The 18,424-nt window shown below is 31.6% G+C and overlaps 1 protein-coding gene and 1 pseudogene across 5 annotated transcripts in view; both read left to right on the top strand.

The window, feature by feature from the left end:
• The window catches only part of Glurb (metabotropic glutamate receptor B), a 123,499-nt gene that overhangs the window by 58,063 nt on the left and 47,012 nt on the right, over positions 1 to 18,424 (top strand). The gene's annotated exons all lie outside the window — the stretch shown is intronic.
• On the top strand, positions 1,661 to 7,560 carry LOC148935109 (uncharacterized; annotated as a pseudogene).

The raw sequence follows: 18,424 nt of genomic DNA, 5'->3' as shown, positions 1-18,424 counted from the left end.
AACGAACTTATCTCGGCTCGCCCCGAGAGAATTGATCACCGAGATATAAGACTTCCGGCACGAATTTCCGAAGCCACCTCGGCCAGCTCCGGCTACGTGATCTCATAAGTAACTGCACAAAAACACGCCTAATCCATTTTCCGCGGCCATGATGTACCAAGCACGTGATCCCTATCATTTCCCTCCATTTTGCAATGCCGTTCAGTGCTTTCGCGATTTTATAGATTCCACAAACGGATAGCGTATCATTTTATTTCTGTTACCTTTTACTCATACGCTTCGCCGGCAAGCGGATTAAACGGAACGCCAAAAAAAAGTTGTCCAATATTTTTTTAAGAGCATTATAGTAACGCGTGTATCGCGTTCCATTTGCACTTTCATTCCTTCTCTCATACGTTTTGCGCAGTACGCATCATGAATTGTAAAGCTCATAAGTTATAAATAGCAATAAGTTGTAAAGCTCATTCTTATAGGACATCTGTTAATTCTATTGATTTCAGCAGCAGCATCGATGCTGTTTTCTCTAATTTTACATTTTAATAGTCCAAATCCGTTTTAAAAGGTATAATAAATTGCAAAACGCAACAGAATAACCGTATTATTGTTTGACAGTTCTATGCATTCACGTATTTTTGCACGGTTGCATGTAATAGATTCGTGAATTGTTACAACGTTGTGCCAACTTTCGTGTCGAATTCCAAGACATTAGTCTGCGTGTAACAGACACAATGTTGCACAATTCAAGAAATTGCTCTCAATTTCTCGATAAATTAATCGCGGAATTGGTGCTGCGCCAAGCCGGGCCAGCCGTTTCGAGCTATGCTTTTCGTTTTAGCATCGTTCAAAAATTAAACGCGAATCTCCTACTGAAGATTCGGCTCATAAAATTCTGAGATACTCTATATATTTCGAGTTTCTCAGAACGAATATAATAAAATCGCAATAGATTAATTCGTCGATTTTTTAGCAACTGATACGTTCCAGCGAATTGGCCGAACGATCTTTCTCTTCGATTGGACTACTCTCGTCTGTCCTGCGCTTCACTCCAATTACTGTTCTTGATCATTACGTGGATAAATTGTATCTCGTTGCAGCTTGAACTTCATGTAATCTCGAAAAACTCTAATCAAAAACTATGATTTCGCAGAATTTAATATTTCAAATACTGCAATATATAATAATTCTCGATGTACAGTTATCGCAATGTTTGCTTTCCCGATTAATAAAATTATTTAAAAATGTCTAGAGATTTCATTTTCTAATGGATTTTTTAAGATAGAATAAAATTAATAACGTATACAACACAAAAATCTTATTATGTGTTATTCTTAAGTGGAACAGCACGTCTTTCAAATCAGCACGTCTTTCAATTTAACTGCTCGTTACATTAGCTCTGTTTTGCACATTAGCTACGTTCTTTGTGCACAACGCATTAAAGCACTATGTGCAAGACCGTACTGTCAGCAAAACTTGCGAAACGTCAAGATAATTGCAATGTGAATAAAAATAGCAGCGGAATATTTGTTTTGTTAAATGCGAGTCAGAACATTGTTTATGTAACAAATGAATTGCATCGAAATGAATTGAAAAAGAATATTCTCATCTACTCTCTTAGTTATTTACACGAAAAAACTATTAAAATATTAAATAACTCATCAATATGGAGAAACCAAAAATGAACGACATGAAAAAGACATCTCTTTCATTCAATGCAGGGTAACGGTGATGTACATGCGTTGATGGGTGCGAGGTGGCTTGTTTCCGTTATGATAGCACCGCATGCAGTATACATTGCCGTGTAAGCTAATTACCGCGGTATTTTAGCCGTGCGAGACCACTCACCTCACGGACTACGAAATTACGCTGCGAGTTTTGACAAGGAAATATTCCAAAACGGATATGATTTATTATTACCAAACTATTACTGTTAGTTATTCTCATAAAGATAATTATTAAAATTTAATTATATTCACCATTATTCATATGCTGATAAATGCGATAGATAAATTAGGATTAACAATTTCATTATATTTTGTATTTTTCATTATATGTAAATTTTGACTACGTGATGATAGCCAGTAAGATCCAGCCAGAAATTGGTTAACCCAAATTGATTTTGTATCAAATGCTTTAATGAATTTATCAAAAAATTGACAGTAATTCAAGTTTTAATTAAAATATATAAAAAAAAGATTTTTCTTAATTTTCACATGTCACGTTAAAAGTTTTAAATAAGCGCTATATTTTGAAATTTAATTAAAATACAAAATACTTTTACGCAAATTACACGTGAACGTTATTTACATTTTAAATTACATTTATTTACATTAAAAATTTCGCCGCTATCTTCGAAAATTCTCTCTAGGCCAAAATAGTGGCTCGATGACAGTAGCCATTATTTAGCCGCTTGGTATAAATTACTATAGATACTATAGATTATGCGAGACAGCAGGAAAGAGAGGGCGCCAAGACACGGAAAAGAGAAAGGACCTATGAGAAAATGGTCAGACCGTTAGGGAGAGAGGGGTTGCAGGGTAGGAGATTGGGAGAAGGGAGGAGGGTTGATACGTTCGAGGAGGGTAGCGTTGATGCAGTCGCACCAGCCAGTCAGTGGCTGCTACGGCACAGTAACGCGCGCGCGTGCTCCTTTTCAAATTGTTATCGGGCTTAATAAACGCGACAAACTGAGAATTTTCGTCGAAACATATGACATAAAATTTGTTACAAACGGCACGATAATCCTGTGAATCAAATAGCCACCGATTCTACCCGTCGATACCGTTTCTCGTTTCCCATCATTCGCGATTACGAGTTTTTACGACGGTGAAATCCGCGTGTCATACGAATGACGGAAAGGATGACAGCTTGTTGCAAAGTATCTTCTAAATTTTAATTTGAAAATTCGTAAAGTTTTGCAAAAAAATCGGATAACGTGAGGAAAAGTTGTATTAAATTAATGTTACTTACTATTCTTGCGCACTATGGAATAAAATCCCAAATGAAGATAATGAATAATCAAATAAATGGACTTTAACTATCAAAGAGACGCTTTTGAAGCCTTGATGATGGAATATCTTCGGATTTGCAATTCGATTGCATGTTTATCTCATGCGTATGTGACATCGTATCGACGATTTATTGCTATGGTATTATATCGTTATCAATTATTCCCCTTCACTCAAATACATTTATCTAAATTTTATCTAAATTTTATTCGGAAAATTATCTACAAAAAAATAAATAGTGTAAAACATCTAAATAGAGAAGAAAAATTCGCTCTTTCAGATTGTTTTGTGCACTAAATAATTATCTCTTGTTTTATCATTGTTGTAAACGCAGACTTTCTCTTTCAACAATTTTTTGAAATATATACCTGTAAAATATATACCTGTGAAATACGCATTTCTAACAAAAAGAATTATTCAAACAATCGCCGTAAAACTATTAAACAAATGTTTATACTGGAATAAAAAATGATTTTTCTATCATTAAAACAAATGGACAAAGAAATCGTGAATATATTTTTTGATTAATCAGTGTTCAATTTAATTAATATGGAGAGTGAAATCCTTCGTTGGTTAACAAGGAGTTAAGTCAAAGTTATGCATCTCTTGCAACTTACATGAATCTGCTAGGATAAAAGATTATGTGTAATGTCCTTCATTTTTTAAGATAAAGTTTCAATAATATATAAGAAATATTTCAAAAGTGAATAATAATATCATATCATATAACATATGAAATATACTTTTCTACATATTTTTTTCAGCCCTATACTTTGGTAAAATATGCTACGACACACCCTACAGTTTCTGCTCGTAATAAAAAAATTATATTAAATGTTGCAGCCAGCTTACTTTAACATGTATGTCCTTGGGTAATTCGAAATAAGTTTTCGACATTATCGTCGTAGTGTAATCTCAAATAAATTACTTTTCCAAACCGTGATCAGGACATAATTTAACTTTCCTGCAAAAGACATCGTTAAAAATTCTGACTACGTAAAGCAAGTAGCACCAACGAAAGTTGCGATCCATGGTAACTTTGTCTCTCTCTCTTTACAAACAGAAACTTCAGGAAATAGGATCTAGAATCCTATTGAGGTTTGAGTAATTTACGACGATAGTTTGAGTAAGATTGTCTATTATATATTTCACTTAGCTCTGAGCCGAATTGTGCGGTCGCTTTGTGACATATTTGATGCAAGTTCGATGAAGATCCTTGCCGCATTTTGGCCCGAATTCGGTGAATCACAATTAATTGGATGGTTTGCAATCACGATTAACTCCGCTGCTTAATTAGCCGTGGCATAACTGGTATACTTTGCAAATTATCACAACCATATGACCTATTATCTATTTATTTCTTTCTCTATTTAATCCGATAATCAGGCACACAATACAATATTGCGAATAATGATAAATACAATATCAAAGGGAATAAATAATCTTTAATAAATATGTATATCTCAAAATGACAATTAGATAAAATGCATTTCGTAGATAGTTCGAATAAATTTAATTATAATAACCAGCACATTATGCATATAATAAACTACTACATAACATTAATAGTCACATATATTTAATCATTATGTAAGCAAACTAAATTATGCTAATTATCGTAAATGTAGATCAAAACAACCGAAGAATGATACCAATATGCATATCGATATCGACTGCTCTACATAAAACACAAATAATTAATTATATTTAAGGTTAAAAGATTTTGTTAAATGATGTCATAATAGTAAAATTATTCCATTTACCAATTTTATTTTTCTTTCTCTTAATTATGATTTCTATTCATTATTGTTTTAGTTTTTGTGCCATGCATTATTTTATAAAACTACATGCGCATTATTGCTGACAATTATCGATCTCACTAAACCAACGGTGAAAACCAATTGATTCAACGAGTCGATGTTTCGCAATCAGCGTAAATTTAACTTCCGAAAAACAACGGAACGTTAATAAACGGGCGAGTTGTTCCTATCGCTATCAACGAAATCGACTTTCCTGTACGCTTCGATATTGCTACCGAACTGTTATCGTTATTTAGTAGTTTATATGTTGTCTATTGCGACACTGGATATTATGAAATTTTTGGGTTATAAATAAAATTACTCGTGTAAAATATTACTAGAGAGGATTAAAAGAGCAGCGGGAAGCGTTAAATGCATTTGCGTGGCTTGTGAACTCGCAATCAATAATACATATTGTTATCATTTGACAATACCAAGAGAACCGTTAACTTTTCACGGATAACATACTGATATTACACATATTCTACTGCTAACAAAGATCATCAATTATACATTTATGAGAATCAAAATATTATAAATTACGTTTATGTCGTAAGAATATTACTACATTAATACTGAATTGATTTACTAAATTGATAAAGAAAAGTTCAAACACAATTAAAATATATAGAATATGTAACAAATTATCACGCTTTTTCTCTCGTAACAGATGTTTTAATAAATCTATCATGACAGATAGAATTTTTCTTTTTAAAAAGTCAATTTTAAAATTACTTCAAGTATAAAACTTTTGCTATCTGTATTCGACTATCAGGCACTTTAATTAACACCTTTACCATCAATATTAAATAACTGAAAGATTTTTGGTTAGAGAGAAATTAATTTCACACTCACGAAACTTATTTCAAAGATACTGTGAGCTACATCTAATATAATTCGTATTTCTTACTTTGGACAGAAAGTCATCTCCTCCTTCCTCTTCTTTGCTATACAAATACGTTACCGGCTACAGAGACAGTGAGCAACAGGTCGTCTAGGAGTGACACTTTGGTCATGCCCGCATTGAACGATCACGCATGAGATTATAAAGCTTTTTTCCGCAAGTCACAACGCATGTCCGCGTGCAGAAAGAAATCGTGCAAGAGCGTTCCGGCGCGGCGCAACGCGGGCATCAAACTTCCGTCGGAGTTTGAGCCGCGCAACAGGTATACATACCGCAACAACGAATTACGGCCGACCTCGGTCCATCGTTTTGGCAATCGTCCGACAAACCGGGAAGTTCGCAAATCAGGAGCGACGCAGTCCAACTTCCAGCGACGTAGTCACGTCAAAGTTTTTAATTACACGAAACCCGGAGTCGTTATCGACGCGCGACCGCACGCCCGCGCTCGCACATCTGCAATTTCTCGACCATGCAACGCGGCGCTTCGTGACCGAGCAATTTAAACTTGCGGCTTGCACGATACCACCTGCGGGTTCGAAGCTCGAAGATCTATCAAAATATCCGATAGCGTCGGATCGTCGCAGAACCGATGGCGTTGGATAACGATCTCGGTATAACATTTGGCTCGACATTTCAATATTATTGAACTATATTGACGAGATTTGCGTTTTGTTTCCTGTAACTCAGCAAAGTACAATTGACATGTTATGTTCGAAATTATTTTTATTTCGTTAGTATATCAACATGAAGTATTCAGTAACGAGAAAGAAATGATTGATTACGATCGTCCATAAAGTAATTGACTAAATATTATTAAACTTAAAAAAATAACAAGAGAGTGCGTAATAAGCAGTGAATATTATCTTTTTTTCGAGAGTAGAAGAGGGAGTGATAACTCGTCGTGAAAACAATAGTGAGATCCAGGTCGATGATAAATCCATTCTGACTTTTGTGCCTAAATGACGCAACTCAAATCGGCAAACGTTTGAACAAGCAAACGCGTTAACACGCTACAATTTATTCTTTTAAAATGTTGAAAAATTGTGATAGCATAAAGGTCATACATAAAATTTCACGAAGCGTAAAATGAATGTGCAACACTAGGAAAGACAGATCGTGTATAATAAAAGCAAATGAAAGATTACGCAAAACATTATGACGACACGTGTACACGTTGCCTCTGTACCCGCAAGATCTCTTATATTAGCATACTAGTAGCATATGTTACGACATATCATCTCTCAGAATACAAATCTTCTCTGTAAATCACAAGATATATCTTAAATCGTAAACTTTATAAATTTTGTTTTTCATTAAATTTTGATGATCATTAATATTTTTTCATCACCCTACTCCTAACATTTACATTTAAATTTAAATATATTTCAAACAAATATGTGTGTATTGACAATATAACTTTAAAGAACTATATTTTTAGAATCTAAAAATATCAATGTTCTAAATTATAACCGATTTTTCAACGTAGTCGATTTTTAACATTGACATCTTAATCTTGAAGTGACATCGAATTGAAAATAGCATGGCGCAGCATTCAACTTGTGAGTCAGTTGTTGCTCACCTCTGATATATGTTATACATACGAAATACGAAAAACGAGATCGATCAAATCTCCTCCGCTGGCACGTCCTTTCCGTCGATCGTGCGCGAGATCTCCGATCTTCCGTTCGAAGCTGATATCGCTCTCCCATTCGTATTGCCAAGGAAGAGAAGCAACGTAAATCATCGTGAATTCAAAGCCCGGAGCGGACAAGCAAAAGCCACGGAAACATCAAAATCGCTAACGTGTCGGAAAGCCGAGTAACAAGCAACATAATTTATCGATTATGACGTCATGAAGTTTCTGTTTTTGGCATTACTGAGCTGCATCTGCTCGGCCGATGATCGACGCTCGAGATCTATCAAACAATGGGCGAGAAAGTTCGACGTTTCAAAGACCGATATCACGCGCATACCGTTATTAGATAAATATGTGGATTCGACGGATGTCGTGAGGTTACGTCACTACAACGATCGCAAGAGTGTAGATTTGAGTAATTTTCGCGATGACACAATATTACGTCATCCGATCAGACATCGACGTCGTCAGTTCCGATCGATGGAACAGAACGGCCAGATCCCCGTTATCTGGCCGATTAAGAAGGAAGCAGTCGTTGAAGGTGATCTCCTGCTGGGTGGCCTAATGATGGTTCACGAGAGGGAAGATACTGTCACGTGTGGACCCGTAATGCCTCAGGGAGGTGTGCAAGCATTAGAGGCGATGCTTTACACTTTGGATATTGTCAACCAGCGAGAGATCATCCCGGGAGTTAAGATCGGTGCACATATACTTGATGATTGCGACAAGGACACGTACGGTCTTGAGATGGCGGTAGATTTCATCAAGGGTATGTACGCGTTGATTTAAATCGGACAGCAATTTCTTGTTATTTATTAATTACTCTCGTGCAAAATGAAACGATAAGTTAATGATAGCATCTTTTCGTTTTTATGTTATCTTTCAAAGTATCGCTCATAAAGATTGGAATTCACCGTTCATCATTGCCATAGATTTAATAAAAAAAAAAAATTTTAATTTATTTTTACATCTCTATTTATACTCTCGCGTTTCCTTCTAATCAATACAGTTCTTTTTAATTAATGCTTAAGAGAAAATTCTTTTCATGAAAGACTCATACAAGTCCACGTGTGATGAAACGTAAATTACTCATCAAAGTTGATATTCAATAATAACGACATAATTATTAATATATTATTATGTGAATAATATTCACCAAAGTCGTTCGCGCGCGCGCGCACGCATCGTCATTATCTGTACAAAACAACATTGTCAATAATGACATTTAATAACAGATAGTTCCTATCACAATACCGCGATAAGCTTTCCCGTCGCTGGAACCATTTAATATACAATCAATTTTAGTAATAAATTATTTTAATACATTTTATTTATGATAGAATAAAATATATTAAAATAATTTATTACTAAAATCGATTGTATATTAAACGGTTCCAAGCAACGTCATGTCTTTATAGTTCCTACAACGAATGCATGTAATTTTCAGAAACAATCAAAAACACGTTCCAAAAATACTAAAATAAAATTACATATGTTAATTGTCAATAAATTTTAATCAGATTAATAAAATTTAATAAATTACATACCAAAATTCAAAATGTATTAATTTCTTATATATCACGCTTTCCAAGTTTCCAACTAATAAAACGATCAAATGTTCATTACAAATGTTCATTGCAATAAATACAAAGGGCACAGTCATAACATGAATGATAATTAAATTATTAACTCGTACATTGCTTTATAAGACACGAATCTCCTTCAAAGTTATATTGCTTATATTGAGAAAAGCAAACATATAGTGTGAATATTTCGTTACTTACTTCTCAGGTTGGTTTAGACGAAATTAACTTAGCACAAATACTTAATACTTAGCCAGCGGCCTTTACGCACCTGTAGCAAGCGATTCTTTTAAAATTCTCTTTTCGAGAGAAATTTAAATAAAAAACCACGCCCGCGGATTCTTCTATAGTAGTCTTTCCTCTTCCCACATATATAAAAGAAAAACGTGACTTCCGAATGATGTAAAGATGGCTGCTAAAAAAAATCAAGCAGCGGGAAGCGAGTCACAGTCAGACCGTTGATTCTAAGCGGTGGGTTGGCAAATCCCAGTTCGGTTTATGAATTTCAATGCACTCCGGAAGATAAAATGTCACATCCCCTGCATGAGATATACGTGGGTACGTGAACGGTTTCATGAGCAACAACAAATCGTATGAAAGCTCGACTGCTCTTGGCGTGAAAATTATCGCACGATCGAATTAATCTCATAAGAAATATATAAAATTCATAATATGTGGAAATAAATGCAAAGTATATTCGATAATTGTAATAAACACAAATAGCATGTCATGCATAAAAGATTGTAAATACAACTTGAAAAATGCATTTAAAAGTGCATTTAAAAGGCGTTATTTCAATTTTAAACGTGATGTGTGTACTATCCACAATTAGTTGTATTTTATGGCGCTTTATGTGCATTTATCTCTCCGCGCGACTCGTTAATTATTTTTCTTTACTATATCCTCGTAGATGCACATTCTTAATTTTATACTCTCGTCCTACTTTTCCTAGTGTGGTGTAATCGCAAACTGGAAATGTTCTTGAGCTTACAAAAAGAAAGCAAGATGATCGTATATCTTCGTAGACGTTTTCTTGTCTCGATCGCGACGACAAAAGACGAAAGGCAATTACAAACCATCTTCACTTAAAAATAATCTTTTATAGTTGAAAGTTATCTAGATTATTTTAGGAAAGAATTATCTTGAAATAAAGATTATTACTAATAGCTCAGTTTTTTACAATTACATATTATGCTAATATTAGATTATATACTAATTATTATTCACTTATTATTTTATGATAGCTTCTAGACACATATCAACAAAATATAGTTAATAGTCTTCATTATTTGCTAATGAGTTTGCTGAACGAACCTAGTCATGTTACGTGTAAAAATAAGAAAGTTATTTACGTGTCTGGAAATTATTTTAATTATTTATATATATAATAATGTGAGTGTGTGTGCATAACTATTATATTATCAAATCAAAATATGTGTTACACGTGTCATTTCGGGTAACTGTAATTCTTTTTGGGATAATTGAAAGTTTGAATATTTTTACACCCCGTTTCATTAAAACACGTGTACGCGAATATTTCAAAGGACATGCATCACAATTTGTAGCGTTTATTGCATACGAATAACTTTCACGAAAAAAGAAAAACATGATCTATCTGGTACATGTAAAAAAACGTATGCTATGTTCACCCAAAAATGTTCAATTTAAACATTAATTCGAAAGAATAAATTAACTTCATAACTACTTAGAATTCATGCAACGATTAAAAGTTTGGCTATGTGAATAACATATTGTATGGATGTATATCTACACATACCTATGTATTATTTGTATTCAAAAGAGAGATACAACATTATAACAAAGTTTTCTTTAAAATTTCATTTGTTATTATAATGCATTTACTTATATGCATTGTAAAATATATAAAAGTCTATAGTAAAGAATGTCATAATCAAATTCAATCGCAAATAATTATTTATAATTCAATGATCAAAGTTGTTTAAAACGAATGAAATAATTTTGGTAGCTTATTTACATTATATGCAATAAATTTAAACTAATTCGGAACTGATTGCAGATAAATAATATACATAAGCACATTAGTTATGATTTTAATCTGTAATTTTAGAATTAATAATAATTCATGGTATCATATATTAATACATACTTGTACAGTGTGAAGCGTATAAATTTAAATGACTACTAAGATTTAGTGTTGGCTCACTCTTTCGCTATGATAAGAAAAAATAATTTTTCATTAGAATTTACTGCGTATGGCCTGTCTTCATGATCCTAGTTATTAAATTTTATTATAAAACGACTTGGCACGACTCCATTATATGATATAATCTTGACGTTAATAAATACGGAGTGAAAACGTACACCCGAGGTGTATTAGCTGTATAAATTTGAAGGAGATCCAGGATTACATAAAGCACGAGTTAGGGTTGCCACAACGGATAGTCGTATCTTAGAAACTCTATACCACCGTCAAGAAGAAATCGTCACCCTTACTAGATCTTACCCTCGCAATAACGCTGGAAGACCGCGAAAATTTTCTACAATATCTCCGTCTACGTCGCAAGTTTCAAGTTTTGAGTTCAACGCGTACTTTGTTATTACAGAAAAACGAATTATTGTCACCAATTAGCAACGTCATAATGATACAAAACTTTTTAGCTGACAATTTTAACAGTCCGCTCGAGATTGCAGTAGACTAACTTCCTGCTGGATTGAAATTTCTCATGATATTCTCTCGTTATTTTATTATAATTTTCACTTGTATAAAATTGAAAAATATATTCGCGAATAAAAACTTTCTTCTAGTCATGACACGATTTTTTTTTTTTTTGAAAATTTGAAAAACATCTAGTTGACTTAAAATGAAGTTATATGAATGACTCATAGATTCTAGCGTAAAAGAGAAGCATTTCTATATTCATGTTTATTTGTCCACTTTGTCTTTTATACTGTTATCCATCTTGACAATTTTGTCATTGCGTATATAAGAGATTTAGAGTATTCAACATTAATAAAGATAAATGTGGAACAATGAAATTGAAATAGATAAAGAATGAGATCACATTTTAAAGTTGTGCGAATAGTCAAAAGTCACTGCCTAAAAAATAGAATCTTTTGTCATCAGAATTTGTCATTTTTTTATCTCCACTGAACAAGACAGCGACCGCATATGTTTGATCGTCTTTGACATCCATTTATGTTAGATATTTGATCGCATAAATTTCCACGACCCGTATTACGTCCATGATCACGATAGATGTCGACAAATGAGATGGGGAGAAATCGGTGATAACAAATGGTTCAACGTTGGTACTTTCTTACGTGCTTATTAATGTATAAAGTAAAACGAGGTAATTTCCATTATAATTAAATATAGTATGATCACACAAGTACATATTTTTCTATAGACAATAGATACGTTGTTGTAAAACAAAATGGATAAAATTATGTGTATATTTTTTTATTATTACTATTTTACCAATTTTTTACACTAATCTTTATAATATCTTGTATGATAATTTTAACATATAAATATATATAGCTTTGTACCTGTAATAAATTATTAAGCTATTTAATTTAATTTTGATTTATTTTATAAGATTGCTTTACATATGAAAAAATATATTCATTCGCTCTTTCATTTATGTCTTGTTTGTTACATTTTTTATGATACTTTTCTTTAATAATTTTATAAGTATAATAATCTCTTTCTCTTTCTTTCTCTCTCTATTTAGAAATAACTCTTTAATTTAATTCAAATACTCAAACAAAGAAAACTGTAAAATCGATTTCAATTTCCGCGCGTAAATGAGATATGATAGTATTATAATAGTACTTATTAAAGCATCGTTCTCCTTTAAATAACACTTAACAAAAACGATTCCGGTGTACTTTATAATTTTCACTCACTATCTGCGAATACACGCTCGCGAAACACATCCTTTACTGTTCCTGTTGGAAATTTATCCAATTTTATCTGACTGTATTCAACGACAGAATAATAAAAAAATCTTTGATTCGAAAGAAAGAGGATGGAAGAGAAAAAGAGGCAAAAAGGAAAGATGAGAAATCGTAGGGAGATTTCGGAGTTTACGCCATCGTTTACTACGACAGCTTCTCGGTGAATCAAGGAAAACGCAGTTAAACCAACTGGTGAAATACGTCCGCAGTTTCAGGGGACATTCCAAGATGGCACCGATGGGAGCTTTTGCTCTATTTTATCAATCCAGCCCTCGGGGGCTAGCCGCACCGTGGAAAAAGCGACCAGCATAGCTTGCTATATCACACATGAGACCATCGAGCGATTAACCTATCTCAAAAGCATTCATGAAAAAGTTGAATCAGCAGATACAGTTTATTCGCCGAAAAAACAATGAATATGCAGATAGCATATTTTTTCAGCATTCACACTGAACGACGATAATAATTTTCTATTATCATGTAATAAATTATTTAATAGATGTAACCGTATTCTCTACAAAAATATGTGTACAAAATGACTATTTTCTTATATATTTATTTGAATAAAATTAATTAAACGTCACTATATATTAAAATGTCCTTAAAACTGCAAATATAAAAAACATAAATTTTATAAAATGAATTTCTTTCAAACTCTGTTTTTAATCTCTAGAAAATGTAAGTATCTGCAAGCTCATTAAAATTTTCCATTTTGCATAGCAATAAATTTCATTGAATAATGCACAAAGAAAATGAACAAATTGATAGCTTGAAAATGAGAATAAAGATATCACGTTAATTATTTTATTCATTTATTGAAATAAAGCTCGGCAGAAAAATTACAGTTATTTAATAAAGAATAAATTATTCTTTTCTCTAATTATTTTTGTAAATAACTCTAAATAGCTGTCTTTTCATTTTTACTGCTATCTGATTGTTATTTTATTTTATATATCATTTCATGTTATCATTTGTCAACATTGGGAGTAATAACACGTTTCAACAATAAAACAAAACAAAAAAACGTTCAAGAGTTACATTGTGGAAACCTTTACAAGAGCTGCAATGTGGAAACCTTTACAAAAGTTACACAAAAGCTTTAATTCATAGCGCATTTCACAGCTATAATGAATTATTTTTCTAACTTTTCTTTCCATCGAATGATTAAACAAATAATCAAACGTCACATCAAATCGAGTAGAAAATCAAGTAATGAAATAAACTGTGAATAAATAATTTTTAAACTTTAAATAAATCAATACTGTTTAATGGTAATAATAATATTAATAATAGATAATAATATTAATTAAAATTAATTAAAATTATTATACATAAATGTAAATAATTGCCTATAACTTAAATAAATATCTATATTTTCGATAAAATCCTTTTATAAATTTTATCGGCAAGTCACATTCGACACGTTAGTATCTTACAAAGCATCTTAGATCCAGATTCAATTCGCACTTATCTTGAGCACAGAATTTCACTGATTCCAGTGAAGCAAAAGTCCCGATAAACATACGCCGATAACCGGAAAGAGCTCTCCAGTTGGGGCACCCGTTTGGAAGGAACCTGGTAAAATTGTAGTCCACGTGGACGCGACATGGACCAACTTCCCGGCAGTTATTCGCTGCCCACAGAATTGCTTCCGCTTCGTGAGATATGCGCGTTATCTCCATGAACGAACGGTATTGCAAAAAATAATATTTCACGAAAATGGGGAGAACAAAGTGCCAAACCATACGGCAATTAAAAATATACGCCCATTCTACAAAAAGCACACGTATGCAATTTGTAGAAATATCATCTGCCAGATTTTCGAACGTTTTGCAATTCGCATTGATACGCATTGCATTAAATGATATATCCTCGGGAAACAATTTCGATTATACCCAAGGGAGTAGCTAACAATGTTTCGTTAAATACCGACAAAAATCGATTTCATCTTGCTTGTTACTTGGCGCGACGTGACAACCGTACATGTTTTTTGATAAAATTGCAATAATAAAATTGAGAGTGACAATATATTCGTTGAAAATATTCTCATTTTACAAGTGTCATTTTTCACTGCGCAGTAAGTAAGCTGCGACGTAATGTTCCAAATGAAAAAGAGTAATAACTTTTTTCAATTAACTTGATTAAAATGTTAATTAAAAACAGACGAAAAGTAATAATTGAAGTCAATCAAAATTACAATATATTATATATTGCAATCTGCATTATTTACTCGAAAATGCATCATTCTGCATTATAATGTTACAATTGCATATTTTATTTTAATAAATAATTTATTATAAAATCACATTTATATTTAATTGTGGCAGTTAAAATATCACGCAAATGTCTATTTAAAAACGTAATGTAAGTAAACAGTCGATTGTCATATCTAAATTCGAATCAATCTTACATGATATCTTTTTAATATAAAACATGTTCCTAAAACTTCGAGTATCTCATGATGCCTCTGCGCATTATCAAGATAAGAAAACGGTTGAAATGCATACTTTTGCAAAATATATGATTTAAACACGCCGTTCTCATGAAATTTTATCTGAAAAGTTTACGCGGGAGCGTTTCGCGTTGATAACGAGAAAACTATTCGCGATTAGGAACAGACACGAAACATGAAGTGTAGAAAATTAGAAATGTAATAAAGTACAGTGTTTTTCTTGCGTCTTGATCTTTATTAAAATGAGCACGCAAGCCGCTTTGACATCACGAGATACTTCAAATAACTTCGAACGTATCGCATATTGAATATAAATTGTGAGATCACCGTCGCATCAAAAAGAAATAATACATGAGTCTCCAAGATTTCTGGAATATCTTATTTTTAATATTTCGAAAAGAAAACTATAATTTGTTTTTAGTATGTCTTTAGTGGTATATTGTGTATAATAAAAAGTTAAATAAGCTTTTTCTGTACAATTTTCCACGAGGAAGAATTCGTTTTCTCGTTATATACTATATAATATATAATATACTTTCCGTTATACCGATAAATTCAAGCAGAATAATATAATGTTCTTGAAAAAAAAAAAGAACATAGTCAATATAAAATTAAATAAAGAAAGTTCGTTAGTTTTTTCTGTCCACTCAGTGGTTCTGCGAACAAAGACGGAAAAAAGAAGAAGAGAAAGACTTCGAAGAGTTACCTTAGAAACGAAGCGTCTCGTATGACGTTCCAAGCCAAAGTAGGCTCTCTTTTCTAACCCTTATTGTCATACTGGTTTTCTTTGATCAAGAAAATTCATTGAAAATTTAAATTTATAAACTGATTTAGATTAATAAAACGTTATTATGTTCCTTACAATTCATTTAACACATAATACAAAAAATTTCATAATTTAATAATAAGTCTTTATTACACTGTACAAAATGAATCAAAACTATGGGTCATAGATGAGAAAACTACATATATGAAATCGTAGAATTATCTTTTTATGTAACAATATCATTTTCAGTTCAACAGAAGAATAATCAACCAAATATTTAGTTCAATTCACTTATCTTAAAAGAATGTTGCTAGTCGATACGAATATTACGAGTATTAACTAATTTCTTTTTTGTATAAAATATAATTTCAAACAATTATAACATATACGTTATGATAAATTATTATATATTTCTTATATATTCTAATTATTATATTCTTATTATTTAAAATATATGAAATGAGAAATTAAATAAGAAATTAAATAACATAGAAGAAACAAAGTAATTTATTAAAAAAAAAAAATATGTTTCAAACTTCAAACCTGCCTAATTTGAATAAAAAAAGCAAAAAAAAAAGATAGAATATATTATAATATTATTGCAATATCTATAGTGTTTTGCTATGTAGAAAAAAGTGCTCAAAAATAAAATTCATGTTATTGCGACATAAGTCGACTTATGCTATTATTGTATCCAACTTCTCACATATTAAACGATTATCCCGATTATAATTTTAACGCGAATCTCTATTTGATGCGGGAATATAAACCTGCTCGAACAACAGCATGTATTATAAAGTTATTACGATTCCTGCTTATTTAGCAAAATTGTATACGTAATAGAATTATTCGGGTTACATAAACAAAATTAAATGCGGCCATAATTTCTACAGTACTACTGTCATTAATTTCGTATCCGATTAGCTCAAATCGAAAAATGATTCTTCTCTAGATATACACATATTTATAAATTGTAAAATAATGACAAATAATATAATTTGTGCTTACGTTCTTGTGAGCTCACATAAATTTTTAGTTTTATGATCTTGTTTATATTTTTTTAAACAGTGAAGCAATTTCATTTTCATTACATTATTGACATTATTGACACTAATAATTTCAAATTGATTCTTATTTTTTGGCGCAATATACAATAAATAATACTTGAATATTTTAAATTGTAACAATCTGCCGCTGATAATTTGAAAGATATCTCCTTTAATTCTTTGTTACACTCAGGACGCGACTCTAGTCTGTTCCGTTCGCGTTTTCAATAGCTACTTGAATAGTCGAGGCTTTTGCGATGCAGAACGTTTTGAGAATCGATCCGACCCTCAAAATACAAGAGAAGCCACTTTCTCCAACGAAATCTTTAAGGAATTGTTGAAACTCATTCTTCGGAATTATAACAGAAAGATACATTTTAATATTAATATAATTTAGATTGTTATTAAATTGACCAGATTTTTATTCATTTTAACTTTTTCAATAACATAACAACATTCTCTCTATATCACATACATTGGAATAAATATTTATCATTCATATTTATAACTGAAATCCATTATCTGAAATTAATCAATGCTTTTATTTTTATTCATAGAATGTTTTTAACTTTAAACAGTTAAATACCCTTTAAATAATTTCGTTATAAAGCAAGAAAATTGTTAATAAGCTCAACACATAATAATACTAAAATCTATCCTGAAATTTTTAACAAGGTATCTAAAAGTGAAAAATGATTCTTTAATAACTACAGAAAGTTCATTCGCACGCTATCTACATTCAGCAAATAAAATATGACGACACCCAATATGTCTACAGCCACCTCATATTTTATTGGCAGCCGTAAAATATCATAGACGTAGGTATGAATCGAAGCTAGAACAAGTGCGTTTTCGTAATTTACACAAAACATGTCAATAATATCTGACATTTTTTATATTTTCACGAATAAAATCTATTGCAAGTAAATACTCCTATCGTAATAATGCTTCAGATTTTTTTCATAACGCACTTTTATGCATTGATATTTCTCTTTTTATATTTCTATACTAATATTTTATCATATACTGATATTTTTCTCTTTATATTTTATATTTAATTTATGTATATGTTTCTTCAGCATTGCTAGTTATAGGTATAACAAGAAGCTTTATATTTTAATTTGTCAATTATTTCGTACTTTTCATAAGTATATCAATTTCCTTATTTGATTTAAGAAAATAAAACAAAATGTTAAGATATTTCCATTACTCGTTTCAAAATGGTTAAATAGAAACTCATTTTTTATTATTTCAGTAATGATATCCTCTTTTGAGATAATCGCCTTTGTTA

Source organism: Pogonomyrmex barbatus, unplaced genomic scaffold (genome assembly GCF_055798465.1).
Source record: "Pogonomyrmex barbatus isolate J1 unplaced genomic scaffold, ASM5579846v1 scaffold6, whole genome shotgun sequence".
Taxonomy (NCBI): domain Eukaryota; kingdom Metazoa; phylum Arthropoda; class Insecta; order Hymenoptera; family Formicidae; genus Pogonomyrmex; species Pogonomyrmex barbatus.
Note: the sequence above shows the minus strand (reverse complement) of the source record. Positions and strands in the feature narration are given on the sequence as shown.